This window comes from Bidens hawaiensis, unplaced genomic scaffold (assembly GCF_021521415.1).
Source record: "Bidens hawaiensis isolate Kalapana, Puna unplaced genomic scaffold, B.hawaiensis_p1.1 tig00001521_1, whole genome shotgun sequence".
Classification (NCBI taxonomy): domain Eukaryota; kingdom Viridiplantae; phylum Streptophyta; class Magnoliopsida; order Asterales; family Asteraceae; genus Bidens; species Bidens hawaiensis.
This window is the reverse complement of record NW_027491087.1, coordinates 2990111-2997964: the sequence shown is the minus strand read 5'-3', so window position 1 is coordinate 2997964 and position 7854 is coordinate 2990111. Positions and strand designations below refer to the sequence as shown.

The following is a 7854-nucleotide window of genomic DNA, read 5'->3' as shown; positions in this document are numbered from 1 at the left end:
TTAATGAAACCAGGATGAGAAAATAAAATTTTTTAATTTGTTTACCTTTTTAAAATTTTCGTTTTTTTTTTTATAATTTTTAAGGGGTTTTTTATTTTTGCCCAAAATGGTTTTTAAAGTTTTCAATTTCAAAAAGTTCGCTTAGAATCCTCACTATATATATATACATATATATTCACGCATGTTTAGGTTTTCGCGCCGTTGCCGGGGATACGATGATATTTCAAGAACAATCTGAGTCTTTGATTTAGCCTTTTTTATATTTTCGATATATTTTATTTTAGTTTATTTCATTTTTATTCATCTTATTTTTATTTCAGCTTTTAGTGAGTTTTACTTGTTTAGTTACCTTTTTTTATAGCAACTTTGTGTATATGTGTTATTTATTTATTTTTTACATTTTTTATTGGTTTATTCATTATCTAGTTCATTTTTATTTCATGTATATGTGGCGCCGGTGATCCTTTTATTTTGAGTGTTTCTTATAGTGATTCGTATCGACTAGCATTGTTACGGTGATTATTGTGAAGGGTACCATTATGATAACAAGAATTATCACATGGAGGTTTGGTGCGAGATATTTGGTGAACCCCATCACACAAAAGTATAAGTTGGAATTGTCACTGGTTAGATTATTATTTAGAATTATTATTGACTAATGATTACTTTTTTTTGAATGGCCAACGAATCCTTCAAATGGGCCACTGGATAAATTCACCGCATCGAAATACACTCGTCTTTTGATCCGGGAAAAACTTTCACCTAATTTAAGGCCAACGTCCGAAAAAACTTTCACCCAAGCTAAGGCCAACGTTCATGAACACTCGCCCGAATGCACGACAGTGAGGTGAGATAAAACTCATTCAGTTCAATCGCCCGAATGCACGACAGTGAGGTGAGATAAAACCTATTCAATTCAAGGATCCAATTAATGAAAGCCACCTACTCGCCTAGTCTCCCATCATCACCTTGGTGCCTAATGAAACTAAATGATGTGAACATGAATCGAACCTGGGTCATATGAAACACCAAGTATTTTTCTTACCACTCTATCACTAGCTCATTGACAGACCAATGATTAATAGTTGAGATTATTAAAATCTAATTTTGCTTTTAATAATATTGAGCTTAAAAAAAATAAAGAAAAAATAAGCCAAGAATCTAATTGGGCTTGGATTGAAGCCTGAATCAATTAGTCCAAGTTGTTTGGATGGTTGGTCGTACCCACACAACCCATTTTTTAGTAACTAAAAGCCGCAACAAACCCTTGTCTAACAAAACACCATCTATAAAACGACCAACAACTTCTATCCACATCTCGCATATCAGGCTCAAAACCTTAATCACTAATCAAGCGCCGTTTTCATCTCAGTGTCCGTCTTTTTAATCTTTGTTCATCTTCCTTTCGTTTGTTTTACAATTTTATTCTTTTATTTTCAATAATATGCTGGAAAATGGGTCAAATGATGTGTTTATTATCGAGTTGAATACCCGCATTCATGTTGGTATTTTGATTCTAACTCTGAATAGGAAGATCTGATGCCCCCCCTTTTTTTCCAACTTTTGAAGTTATATATGTTTTTTTTTTTATTTCAAGATTTGTTGGCCAGTGATGACAGTTTATAAAAATGGTTGACTGATATGTAAGTTTTTGTACTTGCGAAGCTGTTGAAAATCATGAACTAGGACGGTCTGAGGCTTTCCTGATTTGGTATTTTTTAAGGTTTGATGTTTTTTTGTCATGTGGGTTGTGTATGATGACATCATATGTTCAATACAGTTAATCCCTGTCTGATAAGTCTTGATGTGTTACATTTGATCTGACTCAGACCTACATGCTATTATCTGTACTTAAAATTGTGTTTTTTTTTAAATTTATTTTTAAGTTTTAAAACGTTTTTATATGTGGATTGTGTATGATGATATCTTATGTCTAATCAGTTATCCCTGTCTGATAAATCTTGATGTTTACATTTTGATCTGACTCATATCCACTTGCTATGTTCTTTTTTTAATATTTATTTGTTGGTTAATTGGCCATTTAAGTCACCTGTTGTAAATGTTTATGAGAGATTCAAGATTTTGAGTACAAATGATACTAAAACTAATACTATACCGAAGGAGTATACATCGGATTCTTTGTTGAATGACTTTGATTGTAGTTAGAACATTTGAATTCAATGTATATCCTTTGGTATAATATAAGTTTTGTATCTTCCCGAGATAAAGGAGCAGGTAAAAATGGCTGTGGAACATTGTGTTGTAGTGCTTGGACTTGTTTAGTCTTTATGGTCTGTAATTTGATTATTAACTTCGGTGGTGATTGTGTTTGCGCTGGATGAAAGTCCATCCTTTTTACTTGCTTATGCATATGAAGTTGTACCAAAGAATTGAAAAATGAAAGATTGAGGAGGCTGGTAATTTGACGTTGGAATATGACAGAATGTTAACAAAAATTTTGTTGAGTTAAATCGTCTCAGAACACATTTAATGAATTGTTTTTTTGAAGACATATTTATAGTCTGTATTCAAGAGTATACTTTTGTTGTCAATATTATGTTTATAAGTTGCCATAGTCATGTATTTCGTTTTGTTATAACTTTTAGATTTGTAAAGTTAATAAATATTTATACACCAAAGTCTCATTGTGTAGTTGTTTAACTCGGAACAATATGCTATCACGTTCAAAGTATCTGTACCGGATGCGAATGTTTTTGGGTTTCTTTTTGTGTAAATTAGTCTAGGATTGACCGTTGAGGGTGAGCTTCATACTTTTAACTTGAAGTTGGTATCTTTGAATGCCAAATTTGTGTGGCGTTGTTGATTAACATGATTACTTTACCTGGAAACCTTAAGCGAATAGATATTTATTTTCTTGATGGGACTTTGGCGAACAAACACCTCTAGCTGATGCGTCTTTTTTGCTTACATTGTGCTATGGTGGTATTGGAAAGCAAGAAACATCTTCGACTGGATAGGTTACCCTTTTTAAAGAAAGGTGGGTGGCCTTACTTGAGATTCTCTTTTATTTATTGCTACTTTGCAAGAGAGAATTGTATGTACTTTCTATTTGTAATGAATGAATTGCTCTGCTGTTCTAAAGAAAAAGCTAGTGCTTGTTTTTGTTTATGGGATTCTTGTTTGGAAAAACCAAATTGTTGTATTAGAAACCAGCATTTTTTTAAATCGATTGGTTGGATGATACAGAGAAGTTTTGATGATGGTAGGTGATCTTGAAAAAGTAGGTTATGGGAAGAACTGTTAGCATCAAAGAATTTGATTCAAGGAATTTTGATCCGTGTTCATTGTGGTAATAACACCTGGGCCCCGAGAATAGATTGATAAATTTACGTTTTACCCAAATTAAAAGGTTTACGAAGGCCCTCTGAAGGTTTTTGAAGGCAAATGTGAACTTATGATCACAATTTGTTTTAAGTATATTTAAATAACACATTGACAAATTATTTTAGTAATACAAACCGAATGTTATTGGTCAATAATAATCTCTCTTTGTTTATTTTACTGGTGATTCCAAATTTAAAATAAAATGGTTCTTATTGGTTTCCAGTTAAAAAAAACTTAATGGCGTTAAGTTTTTTCTAGAAGTGGAGACGAGTCGATTTCTGTAAACGTTAACTCGAAACAATACTTCAAACAACTTAATTTTTGTTAATTTGAAGTTCAAACACCCGATTTGAAGAGCACTAATCAAGCCGTTTGGAGTATCGTTTCAGACTAAAATTTACATCAACCGACTCGTATCCTTATTCTGATCAAAAGCCTTAAACAATCAGTTTGAAATTTAGAAAAAACTTAACATCATTAAGTTTTTTTAACGAGGGGGCGGAAAAAAGTTAATGCTGTTGAGTTTTTTAACAAGAGATCATTGAGAGCCAATTTTTAATAAATTTGAAACCACCATTATTATATATAACAATTATAAAGTTTGGTGCCGCTAAGTGGTGATTGGGTCACTTGGCGGCACCTTATTGGTCGCTAACATTTTTTTTATTAATGGTACCAGAACGAACATAACGAAAGCCAGATGGGACCGACAACGCTCAGATTTTACCAACACCCGAGTTACTTACCAACACCATCCCATTGGTCAATCTCAATTTTTTTCAATATTTTTCCCGTTTTTTAGCTCTTGTACCATAATGATGTGTTGTAAAACACACTTGTTTTCCGTACTTTTTTTTATCATGTTTTAAGGGCTTAGTCGTATAATAAGTAATAATTATGGCTTGTTTTTATATGATCTTACAAAATTTATTATTTGGTGTAGGTGACGAGTTTTAAAAGAGAAAGGTTCGGTTTTTGAAGATATTGGAGGGCTTTATGATCAAGTTAACAAGACCAAAGCTCAAAGCCCGACCGAAGCCCGCTAGAAAAAGCCTTACATGTGTTAATATATAACATTACTTAAAAAAATAAAACCCTAGCACCTTACACAATTGCCGATCGGAAGTAATACAAGAAGAAAACCAATTTGTTGTTCTTGGTCGGCTAGTGGGTGACATAATTATTGTTTGTTGGGTTTAAGGAAACAAGTGAGAGTTAATTTGTGGCTGGGATTAAACTCCCGTGGACAGCAGCTGGGGTTGATTGGAAACCATATTAAATAATTAAATACCCTAACATCACTAGCAACTTCCGATCGCAACAGGGGGGCAGAAAGAAAGAAAGGAAGAAAAAGTTTTTTGTGAGCTTTGTGGATTCTAGGAGAGGAAGGAGATCGTTAAGGGTGACTTGGTACAGCATCTAGGAGTCATCAACATCAATAAACACAGCCATAGTCTTGAGTATTACATCCATAAACTTTGTTCTATTGTTCAAGATTCATAACTTGTTTATTTGATCTTTTAACTTGGATTGTTTTGCAAGTAACTTAAAGATTGAATTGTGATTGATTGATATTGATTCTTGAATGAGTTTAATTATGTTTTGGTTGAGTTATATGATATTTATATTAAGTATTTGCTGCTGTCCAAAAAATAATGTGTAGCTAAACTTGTTAGTTCTACCTAGGTTAGATGATTATTGTTAGGTTTTAGTGAGTAATACGGATTGTTGATCATCATGACTTGAATTGTTAATGAAAAGTTTGGTTTAACATTGAATTAGGTTGTGTTTAGTGGCTGTGAATTTGTTAATTACACTCATATACCTCTTGCTTTGATTGATTGAATCGGTATTGATTGATTATTGCTTGTTTAGAGTCTTTACTTTGTGTTTAGGGGTTGTTTACGGGAAGTATAACCGTAAGGTTTAAGTGAGTGTTTTAATTGAATATAATCAGCGGGTGAACACCTTCTTAGAGACCGAGAGGTGATAGGAAGTAAGGTCGTCTCTTAGCTTTTACTTGTTAGGATTAAGATCGCGCGAGAGCGGGTTTGGTTCTTGTCGAGTTTGGGTTTGTGAGCGATTAGTTGATCTAGTTTAAGTTAAACTAAATTGTTCCTCTATCCTTGGTTGCGTAGTATTGGTCTCTATTAGGGTAGTGTGTCGGTGAGTCCGAGAGGAGAGTCGGCATTAGAACACTTTAACAACTCATTTCCTGGTTTGTTCTTAAAATCAATTAAGTGTTAGTTAGAGTTTGTTGGTGAGACCGAGAGGTGATCTAGCTTTCTTGAGTGAACCTTAGTTGTGTCATCCTTAGGAACCGGTGTCGTGAGGTTCTTCAATCCATTACCTTATTATACCTTCAATATGATTCTTACCTAGGTAGACGTTTTTCTCCGATTGCAGTTAAGCTTCCAAGTTTCGTCAAGAGTTTCATTTAGTTAAGTTAAGTTTAGTTAAAGTAGTTCATTATTAAAAATCATTTAAATATTCTTAGGTGAGTCTTGGTTAGGGTTTAGTGATCATAAACGTTTTCACGTGTCCTTGTGTTCGATACTCGGACTTCCTTAGTTCTATACTATTAGTGATCGGTACACTTGCCGGTTTTGTGTGGTTTCTTTAGGATTTTTGTTTAATAAATTTAAAGCTTAGTTGTGAGAGCATCATTATACATGTTTTGGACAAAAATCAACTAAGGATCAAGTATCCAAATCTGTTATGTGAGGTAAGGTGCCAATTCAATAATAACGAGTATATAAGTGTGATATTGATTAACACGATGATTTGATCACGAGGGAAAAAGCCCTTAACCAAGATAGTCTTACCTCGGTCAAAACTTATCAAGGTAATCATTGGTAAATTGCTCTGATCAATGATTAATAATATAATCTTTGGTCGAAGTACTTTAGTCAATGATCAACAAGGTAACCTTTGGTCGATGAGTATATGGTTATCTCGGTTTCCGGCACAAAAAACCCCGGACGGTGAAAACTATCACCGTCGAGTTTATTAATGAATAAAAAGTGATTACAAGTGTTTGTGGAGTATATGATCGAGATTACAACGAAAGCTAGTGTCTAGAGAGAGTATTTTCTTCTGCTCTAGTGTGTGTGTGTAAGTACATGTGTTTTTCTACTCGATCATAGATCGTTTAAATAAGATAACAATAATAACAATATTCCCTAACTAGCCGCTCCATGACTTTGACCACGTGCGTATAGTCGTTCAGTAGCGAAATAAGCGGAAGAATGAGTCACACAGCCGTTGATGATATTTAAACTTCAATCTTCTAGAGAGTTCGTCCATAATTAGCTATGTTGAATTAGGATCCTAGATTCATGTTCCAGCTACAGGATGTCCCATGAGGATAATTGATGCAAGTTCGTTATAAAGTTGATATACCTGTCTAACACATCACCATACTAAACGCAATCATTAGTAAACAAACAATACCGAGGATCGTCGATCCTTTATATCCTGACGTACATTTCAAGGATAACTATCCATAAGACAGTCAAGGATAAAGGATCCTCAGTATAAAAATCGTGGCCTAACAATTGCCCCCAAAATGGCGGGTGACAGTGGAGCACAGCTGTCATTTTGAATTTCAAAATCACTGCGAAAACTGCTGGATGGGACGGTTTTGCCAGAAAATTTACCATTTAGCCCCCAAGGTTAATTATAACCGTCTATATATACCGCCATATATCTTTGATTATATACACGTTCATCCGACGCATCAGGTATTCTTCTAACCCTTGTTTCTTATTTTCTTTAATCATGTCCGCCGCTTCTTCTTCTTCTCCGGCCCCTTCTAAACCTTCTGAACAGTCATCCGGTGGTTCCGAACTAGTCAAAATGGAACCCCAAGGTCTGCTTTCCAATCCATCTTCTGAAATTTGTAAGCTCACGGATCCCGAGGTCGACAGTTATCATACATTATTTCCTCCAGATACCCTGTTCCGACCCTACGAATCCAGCATTAGATGCGATGTTTACTCCAAGGTTTGGGTCTGCTTTCCGGCAACTCCCTTTCTTATCGGCTATAAATACCCCTTTCCGCCTTTTACCCAAAGTTTTTTCGATTCTACCGGCATATCTTACATACAAGCCATGCCGATGATCTGGAGGGTTCTTAGCACTATCGAAAGAATCATCAAGGAGGAAAAAATCGATTTTGGCCTTCCGGAGTTGTCATATATGTATACCCTTACTACCTTCGGTTCTGCCCGTTTTATCTTCAAATCCAAGCCCCGACAGCCCCATCCGATCTCCAAAGCCACGCTAAATGATTCCGTGTGGAGGAATCAATTTTTCTTCGTTAAACGCGACTCGATACCAGGGGGACTGATCTTCCTTCAACGTGGGTCACGAAAGGTAGGATCCTGGATCCTTAAGGAATAGCAGGATCCTTTATTCTTCAGTTTTAATGCTTATTATTTTCTGTTGTTTGCAGTTGAGAACTTCGCTTCATTGAGCAAGCTACCTGGAACAGAAGAAAAGGAAAAA

General features: G+C 34.9%; 3 non-coding genes across 3 annotated transcripts; all 3 read left to right on the top strand.

Annotated features, from left to right (window-relative positions):
- The first annotated feature begins 1472 nt into the window (after positions 1-1472).
- Positions 1473-1543, top strand: LOC143584803 (small nucleolar RNA snoR64a). Its single transcript, XR_013144426.1, has one exon. It is a non-coding gene; the product is annotated as a small nucleolar RNA snoR64a (small nucleolar RNA).
- Positions 1544-1605: 62 nt separating this feature from the next.
- Positions 1606-1699, top strand: LOC143584808 (small nucleolar RNA snoR20a). Its single transcript, XR_013144429.1, has one exon. It is a non-coding gene; the product is annotated as a small nucleolar RNA snoR20a (small nucleolar RNA).
- A 209-nt stretch (positions 1700-1908) lies between these two features.
- On the top strand, positions 1909-1991 carry LOC143584816 (small nucleolar RNA R38). The gene has a single exon (XR_013144432.1). It is a non-coding gene; the product is annotated as a small nucleolar RNA R38 (small nucleolar RNA).
- Positions 1992-7854: the final 5863 nt, after the last annotated feature.